We start from the raw sequence: 12,748 nt of genomic DNA, 5'->3' as shown, positions 1-12,748 counted from the left end.
CATCGGTGGGGGCTGGCTGGACCAGACTCGCCCTGTGGGAAAGTCCGCCTGCTCCTTCCTTCCCACCCAGCCTTCAGCGTGTTCACCCGGGCTCCTTGAGGTTGGCCACGGAGCACGTTTGTCCCAAAGGAGACACACAGTTCACACTGGGCTCTTTAAGCATGTATTGCCTGCTGATTTTGTCTGTGCCGGGGCTGTGTTGCTGCGGGGGTGTGTCTGGTTGTGTGAGCGGGGCTACTCCCTTGCTGCGGTCTCCAGACGCTAGGCGTCTGCAGCACTGGTCTGTCTGCGGCACGTGGGCTCCAGGACGTGCCTGGAGCAGTCACTGCGGCTCACAGACTCACTTGCTCCTTGGCGCGTGGGGTCCCCCAGGATCACAGATTGAACCCGTGTCTCCTGCATTGGCTGGCAGACTCTTCACCACCAGGGAAACCCCATATCGGGGCTCTTTACACAACGATATATTCCTGAGCTCATTTACCAGCGTAGCCCTGACTGTCACTTCAAACGCCAGGGTGTCCCTTCACACTGACAGTGTTTCTGGAGAAACTACACCGGTGTCCTCTGATGAGGAGGAGGGGCATGAGGGGTCCAGAGGGGGCTCAGGGAAGAGTTTAGGATCCAACTGGTCCAAACAGGGCCCCACTTTAACCCATTCATTCAATTACTTAAACGACATTGTGTTTCTGAGAAGGGATGGAGGTCATTGTGCACACCAGAGAAGGCGGGTATGAACAATGAGGCTCACGTCCTCCATGAGACTGGACAGAGCCTGCGGGCGTGCAGGGTGAGGACCCGCCCCTGCCATGTAGGACGCGCCTCGGGCCGGGAGTGAGAGGAGACAGGGCGTCCTCCCTGGGAGGGAGGGTGCCCCCGTGAGCAGAGGCTGAGCCCCCCAGGGCACCATGGCCTCTTCCTGCCCCCCGCGGCGCATCTCTTCCCCAGGGGTCTCTGCAGACAGCGCACCAAGCATGCGTGGCAAAGGCTCTTCCTGAAGCTTCTGGGCTGGAAGCTGGCGTCCCGGGCTCCGGTGCTCTGGGCGCTGTGGAGCCCCCATGCTCAGCTCCGGGCCGCGTCTCGGGCTCCTCTGCAGTCGTGCCGAGCCTGGCAGAGAAGGATCCAGAGGGGCAGCAGGACAGAGGCCGTGAGGCCCATCCGAGTGAGATTCTGCACCGTGTAGTCTGGGGTGAGGGCGCACAGGTCAGAGCCGGCCCCTTCACCAGGAAGCGGGGTGTGCGCCCAGGGCACCGGTTCCTGGGAGAGGACCTGGCCCTGGAGCCCAGCCCCTGACGGGGACGCTGTCCTTGTTCCCACTCGTGGGTCTGACTGCGGTGATGGGGAAGGGTGTCAGGGGGCCTGAGGGTCCTGAAGGGAGGCTGTGGGTGGTCCATGTCCTCCTTGGGAGCCTCCCGGGGCCTCTCTTACTGTCTCAGACGTTCCTGCTCAGGACCCTGAGCTGCCAGAGCTCAGACAGCACAGGGTGGGGCCCACCCCTTAGCTTAGTCGGCTGGGTCCCGGGGTGGGGGCCGCCCCTGAGCGGTGTCTGCGGGGTCCTGGGGTGGGAGCCGCCCCTCAGCGGTGGTCTGCGACGTCCCACGGACCCACCACCACCCCCTACAGACGCTCGCTCAGTCCTCTGCGTCTGCCGTCTTGACTCTGCCTGGGGGAGGGGGCGATCCCTGGAGCCTCCGGAAGTATGATGGGGTGGGGGCGGGTCTGCGCCTCCGCAGACTGACCCCCAATCCAGCAGCCTCAGGCCCCTGCAGCCTGTGGCTCCGGCGCCATCTCCACCCGACTCTCCACCAGCCCTTGACGATCTGAGGGGCCTTGTCCTCCCAGAGAATTTCAAAGCGCCCTGGGGTGGGCTGTCTCCCCTGAGCACAGAGCCACGAGACTCGCCAGGTTCGGGTCTGGGTCTGTGGCTGGGAGAATGGGGCCCTGGGAATAAGCCCAGGAGGGGGTGGACTGGGTCAACCCGGGGTCCCCACCAGAGTCCCCTCTGCCCTGCACGGTCCTGTGGGCTCCTCTAGACCCTTGCACTGTCCACCTGCCCCTCGGGGACCCCAGTGCGGGAGGCAGGGGCGGGGGTCAGGCTCTGAGGCCCCTCCCTCAGGGGGCCCCTCCGTCAGCGCCCCCTCCTCCAGGACCGCCCTGCGCTCCCGGGGCAGAGCCCCGAGCTGCTGAGTGAGACGGACAGACCAGGGCCTCACCTAAGACCACGAGCGCCAGGGGCTCACTGGGCTGTGACAGCAGGTAGGGGTCTGTGGTGAGTGAGCGGTAGCACCTGTAGGTGCCCCCGTGGGCTGAGGTCACAGGGCTCAAGGAGAACTCGGCCTGGTACCGCCCGTTTTGGTCCTGAGAGCGCAGATGCAGGGGGCGATGGGCTTCCCCCTCTTTGGACAGAAGGAAGGTGTCCGTCCGTTTTCCTGACTGACAGCAGGGTCACGGTCTCCCCCGGGGCCACCGAGGGGCCTGGCCGCACCGAGAGGGAGGGTCTGTGTCTGAGCCGTCCTGCAGAGAGGAAGGGGGTGTGGGCGCCGGCCCGGGTTCTGAGCGAGACTCCGTGGGCCTCTCTGGCCCCTCAGCGCTGTCTCTGTTTCTCAAAGTCTCTCCCCTCCCCGACCCCGTTTCTCTATCCCTCCCTGGGACCCCTCCCCCTGGTCCCAGCATCACCCCTGAGGCTCCCCGGTGGAGCCTGTGCAGAGTCTGGTCCCCAGCTGACCCGCTGGCTCCTCACCTGCCACCAGCAGCTCCAGGGGCTCGCTGGGGGCCGACCACTCGGAGGAGAGGCCGTGTCCACCGTAGCATCTGTACCGGCCCCCGTGGACGGTGCCAACTGGGCCCAGGGGGAAGTCAGCCTGAGAGAGCCCCTCCTGGGGCCTCCGGGCATGGCGCTGGGGGAGGTCCTGTTCCCCCTCCTTGGACAGAGCGAATCTGGTGTAGCTGATGTCAAAGGGACACACTGGAGGGTCAGGTTCTGTCCAGAGATGACAACAGGGCCCTGCGGGGTCAGGAGGGAGGGCTTCACAGAGAGCCCTGGGGAGAGACACGTTCTGGCTTGTAGGGACCGCTTCCCTCATGGACCCCCCTCCCCCGGCCCGGCCCCAGGCCTTGCCGTGTCTCAGTCTGTGTGTCTGTCCTGTGAGCCCCATGCTTCTCTCCCCACCCTCTCACAGGGGCTCCCCTTGGGAGTAGAGACCCCAGTACGTTGTCTTGTCTGAACAAATGTATGCGGTCAGGACGGGACTTCCTCACCTGGGACCAGGAGCTCAAGGGGGTCGCTGGGGGCCGACCACACCCGAGGGGTGTCCCTGTTAAAGCCGTAGCATCTGAACGTCCACCCGTGCCTGGGGGTCATGGGGCCCACGGGGAACAGGGCCTGGGTCTGCCTGTCGGGGGTTTGCTGTACATCCAGGGTCCGAGGGGACTTGTCTTCTCTTTCCTTGGTCAGAAGGAATCTGTTAAATCCCTGACGGGAGGCACACTGGAGGGTCACGTTCCCTCCCGAGGTCACCTGTTGGGGGCCGGCGTGAGGCACTCCGCCCATGGCAAAGGTCATGAGGAAGGAGGCTTGACATACGCAAAGGCGGGATCGAGCCTCAGGAGTCCCCCTGAAAATCCTCAAGCATCTACCCCCATAACCAGAGCCTGCCTACCTTACTACTTTGTGCTCTCACCTACACCTCTGGCTTTACGGGGGGCTGTCCCCCACCACCTCTTTCGGAGAAGGAGTTAACTTAGAGCTCCAGTTAATAATAATTCCTGGGCATGATAGGAGTGTTTTAACCTACAGACTCCTCTGAAGGTTCTCTAGCCTGCCTGACAGGCTTGTCCGGCCACATGTGATTGCTCACAGCCTCCCAACCGTGAGAGGCACGAGATGCTTTAAACCTTCTAAAAACAGGTTCCTTAGAAAAGTTAGAAAATTATTAGTATAAGTATAATGGGCTGATTAGAAATCATATTGGTGAAGGGTTTTTCATTTGTTGAGCTGATGTTTACTGCTAAGTCTCCATATCCCCTGCCCTTACACACATTAATGAATATATAGAAGAAATAAGTATTAACGTTTGATATAAATCACGTTAGACCTTAGGCTAAGTAAATTCTTTCCTTAACTAAAACCCACTACACCCTCACCCTATAGGAATGTAACTTTATTTGGGTGGCGTCTGTTTTAAGAATAATCACCCCTGGAGAAATAAGTGTCCTGGTTGACTGACCGCTGTCACAAGGAGAGGGTCGTAAATTGTCAGCAGGCCCCCTGGCCAGAAGATGATGTAACACCCCTAAGACCTCTGTATGCATTTGTATGAAGCACCTGATTTTGATAAAAGTCAGGACTGCTGACCCCGCGTGACTTTTGCATAACATCTCAGTGTATAAAAGTAGACCATGGAAAATAAAGAATGGGGATCAGTTCCTCGAAAGACTGGTCTCCCCATGTCTCTCTCTCTCTCACTCTGGTTGAGTCTCCATCTGGAGCGTGGAACCCACCATGCTTACTAATTATGCCTGGGCTTCTAAGATCCGACCGGGGAGGCCTCAGTGTCTCCTCTCCTTCGGGAGAACGGAAGGACGCCTGCGGCCTACGTAAGTGGTGCAAACTTCTTGTCTTGAAGTTTTATTGGTCCCCCGCGTAAACCAAGCTACTCAGCCTCTTTTCTCCACTGAATTTTCCTACTGAGCTATCCTTATTCTTTTCCTTAATTAACGTTTAATTAAGCAGTTGTTTCCTGACCCTCGCCTATGCCGTCTCTCCTTCGAATACCCTGGATCAGCTGGGGCTGGACCCCGGCAGGTGGCGCCCGAGACAGGATATTCCAAGGTAAGCTCCCTGCAATTAGGGTCATCAGCTCTATTGCTCCCCCGTTCTCGGAACAACTGGGTCATCAGCCCTCTTGTTCCCCCATGGAGCAGTTTGGGTCATCAGCTCTACTGCTTCTCCCTCGGAACAGTTTTGGGTCATCAGCCTGCTGTTCCCCCCCCCCCCCCGGAACAATCTGGGTCATCAGCCCTATTGTTCTTCCAGTGTTCGGGACGGCTAGGACCCCACTCAAGGGTGCCGCGGACCCCCCTGTAGGATCGACAGGGCGAGAGGAGTGGGAAGTGTTGAAAGTGTTGAAGAGTTAGAGAGAAAAAACGGTTTCTAAAAAGGCTGACAAGAAAGGCCTGATCTTTTGATAGCTAAAAGCAAAATCTATTACACTTAATTTTCTGACATGGGTAACACTGAAACTAAGAATGGCAACTCTTTATACAAGTAATCTTGAAACTGTTAAAGAGGCTACTGTTAATTTAGATACTTGGGTGAAGGTAAAAAAAAAAAAACAACTAAAAACTTATCCTATAAATATGATTAAAAATGTTCTGAACCCTCGTCATGAGGCTGTGGGATAACCTATGGGAGAGGCTATAGCGGTGGATGGTAGTGGGTCTCCACCTTCTGCGCAGATCATATTTTCTGCCATTGATGAGGAAAAGGAAGGAGACTGTGCTCTACCTCCCGAGGAGTGAGAGGGCTTACAGGACGCTGCGGCCGGGCGCCCTGGCGAGCCCCCTCTCCCTTTACACAAACCTTTAAAAATTTATCCAACAATTTCTGATTTAAGGCAACTACTCCACCTCCGCTTGCACCTCCCAGGGCCTAAGAATTCCCCAGTTTACATCCAAAGCCTCCCAGAGCATTGCCTAGGGTTGAATAAGATTAAAAGTTTTCTTTTAAACAAAGGAGCTTTTAAAGAATACACAATATACAGAGCCTGCTCCTTGCAAAAAAAACCCCCTCAGGGGGGCCTCACCCAAGCAAAAAAAAAAAAAAGAGAAAAAGAAAAAAGTGAAAAAGAAAAAAGGAAAGAAAATAGAGAAAGATCTAAAGATAAAAAAAGAACTAAAGAGTGAAAAGGAGAGAGGAACGGAGAAATAAGGAATCAGGGAATGCAGCAAGATAGAAAAAGGAAAAAAGGAAGTTAGAAAAAGAGATACAGAGAGAAAGAGAGGGGGAGAGAGAGAAAGTAAGAAGGAAGAAGGGAGAATGAAAGAGGGAAACAAGAAGGAAATGATAGAAAGTAAAAGAGAAGAGAAGAGGAAGGAAAAAAGATAGAGTGAGGGAAAGAAAACTTGAGAAAGATTTAGAGAAGAAGGAAAAAAAAATCAGCAGAGGAGAGAGGAGAGGACTTACAGGACACTGTGGCCAGACGCCCTGGCGAGCTACCTCCCCCTCTGCGCAAACTTTAAAAAAACTTATCCACCACTTTCTGATTTGGGGCGATAGCCGCCGCCTCCGTTTGCGCCTTCCAGGGCCCAAGAGTTCCCCACTTTGCCCCCAAAGCCTCTCAAAGTGTTGCCTAAGCCTGAAAAAGATAAACAGTTTTTTAAACAGTGGAGCTTTTAAAACAGACTGCATGCACAATATGCAAAGGTGCTCCTTGGAGAAAACCCCCTCAGGGGGGTCTCACCCAGGCTAAGAGGAAAGCAGAATGGTAAGGGGATTTAGCAACAATATTAACCCCTGACAAGCCGGTTACTCCAATTCCAATGGGAGTGGCTGGCCCCCTACCTGAGGGCATTGTAGGACTTGTGCTAGGGCGTAGCTCGCTTTCTTTTCAAAAAATTTTGGTGGTGCACGGTGTAGTCGATTCTGATTATATTGGAGAAATTGAAGTTTTGACCTCACCGCCTACTAAAACTGTGCAAATTAATAAAGGTCAAAGAGTAACACAGTTTTTGCTTTTTACCTTAGTATCAGACAGGAAAAAAACTTGACTTCTCAGGCTAGGAGCCACAGAGTATTTGGATTTAGTGATCTAGCTTTTTGGGTGCAGGAAATTACAGCTCCAAGGCCTTTAAAAGATCTTTTAATTCAAGAAAATAAAATGTCAGGGCTATTAGACACAAGAACAGACGTCTCTTAACATTGCTGGGAAAAACTGGCCCAGTTCCTGGCCCACGTATACTATTGAAAATGAGTTGGTGAGATTAGAGAAAGTGGTATGCAGGGTGGGAATGCTGTAGAAAAAAAGGTGAGGGAGAGTTTAAAACCTTGAAGAGTAGTGAGTTCCCCATTGCTGGAAGTATTCAAGCAAAGATTAGATGGTTGCTTGTCATCTGGAAAGCTATGGACCAGATTTAGGTTGCAAAATGATGACTGGAAGAGCTTGTGGGGATGTTGTACAGCACCTCTTTGCTTGCTTCTCATGTTTAAGTCTGCCAAAAGTTTTAAAAACTGCCCCTTTGAAGCGGAGAGATTGTTTACTAACTTTAAATGATTTCCAAAAATTATTAGGGGACATTAATTGGATACGCCCACATTCAAAACTGACTACTGCAGATTTAAAGCCTTTGTTTGATTGCTTAAAAGGCGATCCTAATTCCAGTTCTAAGAGAAAGTTGACTAAGACGACAGACGGCTCTTATTAAAGTAGATGAGACCTTAAATGATCAGTTAATTAGGATTAATATTACCAAAAGATGAGATTAAATTATTCTTGCCACAAAACACACACCTACAGGGTGCTTGTGACAAAAAGGCCCGTTGGTTCCATCTACCAGTGACCCCAAGAAAAATAGTTTTATCTTATCCCAGCTTGGTTGCACAATTAATTATAAAAGGAGGAAAAAAGAAGTGTGGAACTTTTTAGAAAAGAAGTAGCAAATATAGTAATTCCATTCAATAAGGATCAACTGCAAGTCTTTTACAAGATAGTGATCATTGGCAAGTTGCCCTGATAGATTTCAGGGGTCAAATTTTGTTTCATTTGCCCTCAAGCCCCCATAGTAGTTAAAAGTTCAAAAATGTTAGATTGGCAGTTTAAAGATACCTGTGAAACTTTCCAACCCTATGTAGTTCCTACGCTCCCCTTTACCCTATGGGGGAGGGACGTGCTGTCTCAAATAGGAGATACTCAGAGAAGGGTTTTCTCAATTTCTTAGTTATCAACAGGCGGTACAATTAACAATACTATATATATTATTATTATAAATACATAATATAAATATATTTGCCTAATTACAGTTTGCCTAATTAGATATGGGTATAAATAAAATATAATAAAGGTATACTTAATTCTATTTGTAGATCTATACTTAATTAATTTGTATATAATTAATATGTATACTATATATGCATATTATATATATACTGTATAATTAAATATGTGTTGCAGTAATATAATGTGTGTGTGGCTGATATTAATTGGTATGGATTGATGTACTGTGATATATGTTCTATATACTGTATAATTATATTATATATGTGTGACATGTATTATTACAGTATATTGGTTTGTGTTGGTTGGTATTAGCTGTGTACGTATTGTATTGCTTTAATATATATTAATTAATAATTATAAAGATTAATTCAAGTATATTGATTTTTATATATTATATGTCAATAAGTTTATACTTGTTGCCATATATAAATACATATATAAATACATTTTGCATTTAGGCATATCTGTATACCAAAATGAGATAAGGAGTTTATACATTTGTTATTTAAATTTATACAGAGACCTAAACTAAACATTAGACCTAAATTAACATATCCCTAAATTTATGTTGTTAAAATGTAAATTTTAAAAATTTAAAAAATTAAATTGACAACTGCTTGACAATTCCTTTACCATGAAACCCCCATAGGTGTAATTGGGGTAGCCAGACAAAAAATTGGTTTTATGGCAAAACGGCCCCCTAGAGTGGGTCCATCTTCCCGCTCAAACTAAAAAAGTAGCGGCTTCTTATCCAGGATTGATAGCTACTTTGATATTAAAAGAAAAAAGCGGAACATTAAATTATTTGGTAAAGAGACATCAGAAATTGTAATTCCATATAATAAGAAACAACTTGATGCTCTTCTAATGTTTGAAAATTGGCAGATTGCTATAGGAAACTATTTTGGTCAAATTTTTGCATCATTTACCTTCACATGTTTTGTTGAATTTTATATCCAGACATCCAGTTATTTTTCCTGTCAGATGTAAACAATCTCCTATTCCAAATGCTCAGATAGTTTTTACTGACGGGTCAATAAATGGTAAAGCCTCCATAGTTACTAAAAATCACCAAAAGGTTTTAAAAACACGGGAAACTTCAGGTCAAAGAGCTGAAATAACAACAGTCATAGAGGCTTTTGCTATGTTTGCAGATGAAAAATTTAACTTTTATTCTGATTCTCAGTATATTGTCAGGTTGTTTCCACATATTGAAACTGTGGTTTTGCTGAAAATAAAACTACCATATTTCATTTGTTAAGTAAATTACAGCAACAAATTTGGAAAAGGAATAAAATATTTTTCATTGGACACATTCAGGCTCATTCCGGATTGCCCGGCCCTTTAAATGCCTTTAATGATTTGGCTGACTTGTTAACCAGAAATACAGTGGCTACTGTGATTGAGGAGGCCAGAGCCTCTCACTCACTTCATCATCAATACGTTACTGCCTTAAGATATCAATTCCAAATTCCTAGAGAGACTGCTCGAGAGATTGTGCGTTCCTGCCTACACTGCCCCACTGTTTATAATAGTCTACCTATGGGAGTTAATCCTCGCGGTCTCAAACCTAACGTACTCTGGCAAATGGATGTTAACTCATGTCTCTTCATTTGGAAAACTGTCTTTTGTTAATGTAACTGTAGATACCTTTTCTCACGTTATTATTGCAACTGCTCGTACAGGGGAAGTAGTTAAAGATGTGATACAACATCTCTTTACTTGTTTTTCATATTTGGGCCTGCCAAAAGCTCTGAAAACTGACAACGCTCCTGCTTACACTTCTAAGTCTTTTCAGGAATTTTGTATAAAGTTTCAAATTAAACATAATACTGTCATCCCTTATAATCCCCAGGGACAGGCCATTGTTGAAAGACCGCATCAAACATTAAAAATCCAAATTCAAAAACTAAAAGAAGGGGAGTTTAAGTATAGCTCTCCCCATCAAATCTCCCCATCAAACATGCTCTTTTCGTAATAAATATTCTAAATACTGATCTGGCTGGAATTACTGCAATGCTTCGTCATTGGTGCCTAGAGCAATTAAATGCAAAACCATTAGTCAAATGGAAGGACCTCCTCTCAGGACAATGGAAGGGTCCTGACCCATTATTAACTAGCGGTCGAGGATGTGCTTGTATTTTTCCAGAGGACGCAGATTCTCCAATTTGGGTTCCAGACAGGCCAGGTTCGAGGCACGTGCTCGCTCGCCCCGCCCACCAGGCAGCTCTCGCCTCCGCGCCTCCAGCCTCGCCCTGCACCCTCCTCGCTGCACCCCACGACCTAGAGCAAAGAAGTTTGTGCAGCGAGTGAGGGCCAGAGAGGAGAGCGCACCCGCAAAGTGCCGTCCAGACCAGCGCGGCGCCCGCCAGCAGGGGAGACAAGATAAACATCGAGATCCCAGCGAGACTGACAGGGCTGCTGCAGCGTGAACTCCAACCAAAAAATAATTCTATTTATTCTGTTTTAGCTTGTCTACCCTTGCCTTATGTTTTCCTTTTTACTAATGACTCCAACAAACTTAATGTATTCATGAGTTATTCAGGTGGACCTAACGTGGTAACTTGTGAACAATGTATGCTTTCATCTTGTTTAAACCCTCAATGTAATGTTTGCTCCTTTGTGGTGTTACATTGCCCATCCTATCTTATGGTGCCTATATGATAGCTATGGTCTTGCTGTGTTACAACAACTGCAGGATTTAATGCGATCGCGACGGTTTGTGGGCTTACTTATTTTAGGAATATCAGCTTTAATAGCAGCAATTAGTTCTGTTACTGCGGCAGCAATATCATTGACTCAACAAGTGCATACTGCCCAATATGTTGATACCATGTCTAAAAATGTTTCTTTAACTCTAGCGACTCAGGAAGCTATAGATAGGAAATTAGAGATGAGAGTAGACGCCTTAGAAGAAGCAATTATGCATATTGGGACTGAGTTACAGGCTTTAAAGGTGAAGATGGCTTTGACATGCCACACTGATTACAGGTGGATATGCGTGACATCTTTGAAGGTAAACGAGACAGATTATGAATGGGAAAAGATTAAAAATCATATCTCAGGTGTTTGGAATAGTTCTGATATTGGCCTGGACTTAGGGAAACTTCATAATCAAATACAGACCTTGGAACACTCTTGACTGGATTTTACCGCCGCTGGAGCAGCTAATGACTTTTTTCACACCTTCTCTAACTTTATTTCTGGAAAAAATATTCTGTCTAATATCCCTAGTTATGATGTCGTTGGTGCTCAAATCCTACTTCTCATAAACATTCTTCCTTGTATTGTCAGGATTCTTCGGCAGAGCATTTGGAAGCTCGGGACTGAGCTGCATCTGGCTGTTTTAAGAAATAAAAAAGGGGGAGATGTTGGGGGCCGGCGTGAGGCACTCCGCCCATGGCAAAGGTCATGAGGAAGGAGGCTCGACATACGCAAAGGCGGGATCGAGCCTCAGGAGTCCCCCTGAAAATCCTCAAGCATCTACCCCCATAACCAGAGCCTGCCTACCTTACTACTTTGTGCTCTCACCTACACCTCTGGCTTTATGGGGGGCTGTCCCCCACCACCTCTTTCGGAGAAGGAGTTAACTTAGAGCTCCAGTTAATAATAATTCCTGGGCATGATAGGAGTGTTTTAACCTACAGACTCCTCTGAAGGTTCTCTAGCCTGCCTGACAGGCTTGTCCGGCCACATGTGATTGCTCACAGCCTCCCAACCGTGAGAGGCACGAGATGCTTTAAACCTTCTAAAAACAGGTTCCTTAGAAAAGTTAGAAAATTATTAGTATAAGTATAATGGGCTGATTAGAAATCATATTGGTGAAGGGTTTTTCATTTGTTGAGCTGATGTTTACTGCTAAGTCTCCATATCCCCTGCCCTTACACACATTAATGAATATATAGAAGAAATAAGTATTAACGTTTGATATAAATCACGTTAGACCTTAGGCTAAGTAAATTCTTTCCTTAACTAAAACCCACTACACCCTCACCCTATAGGAATGTAACTTTATTTGGGTGGCGTCTGTTTTAAGAATAATCACCCCTGGAGAAATAAGTGTCCTGGTTGACTGACCGCTGTCACAAGGAGAGGGTCGTAAATTGTCAGCAGGCCCCCTGGCCAGAAGATGATGTAACACCCCTAAGACCTCTGTATACATTTGTATGAAGCACCTGACTTTGATAAAAGTCAGGACTGCTGACCCCGCGTGACTTTTGCATAACATCTCAGTGTATAAAAGTAGACCATGGAAAATAAAGAATGGGGATCAGTTCCTCGAAAGACTGGTCTCCCCATGTCTCTCTCTCTCTCACTCTGGTTGAGTCTCCATCTGGAGCGCGGAACCCACCATGCTTACTAATTATGCCTGGGCTTCTAAGATCCGACCGGGGAGGCCTCAGTGTCTCCTCTCCTTCGGGAGAACGGAAGGACGCCTGCGGCCTACGTAAGTGGTGCAAACTTCTTGTCTTGAAGTTTTATTGGTCCCCCGCGTAAACCAAGCTACTCAGCCTCTTTTCTCCACTGAATTTTCCTACTGAGCTATCCTTATTCTTTTCCTTAATTAACGTTTAATTAAGCAGTTGTTTCCTGACCCTCGCCTATGCCGTCTCTCCTTCGAATACCCTGGATCAGCTGGGGCTGGACCCCGGCAGTCACCACAGGGCTCTGCAGGGCTGAGAGGCTGGGTTTGACGTAGCGTCCTAGGAGAGGAGGAGGTAGCTGGTTCCGTGGGGCCCCCACCCTGCCCTCCCCTC

General features: G+C 48.1%; 1 protein-coding gene and 1 long non-coding RNA gene across 4 annotated transcripts in view; one reads left to right on the top strand and one right to left on the bottom strand.

The window, feature by feature from the left end:
• LOC123464553 (leukocyte immunoglobulin-like receptor subfamily A member 6) overlaps positions 1-12,748 on the bottom strand; it is a 69,348-nt gene that overhangs the window by 33,612 nt on the left and 22,988 nt on the right. The window lies entirely within an intron of this gene.
• LOC123330188 lies at positions 4,768-10,812 on the top strand. Its single transcript, XR_006545932.2, has 2 exons — positions 4,768-4,828; positions 10,171-10,812. It is a non-coding gene; the product is annotated as an uncharacterized LOC123330188 (long non-coding RNA).

Source organism: Bubalus bubalis, chromosome 18 (assembly GCF_019923935.1).
Source record: "Bubalus bubalis isolate 160015118507 breed Murrah chromosome 18, NDDB_SH_1, whole genome shotgun sequence".
NCBI classification, from domain to species: Eukaryota; Metazoa; Chordata; class Mammalia; order Artiodactyla; family Bovidae; genus Bubalus; species Bubalus bubalis.
This window is presented reverse-complemented; position numbering and strand designations above follow the sequence as displayed.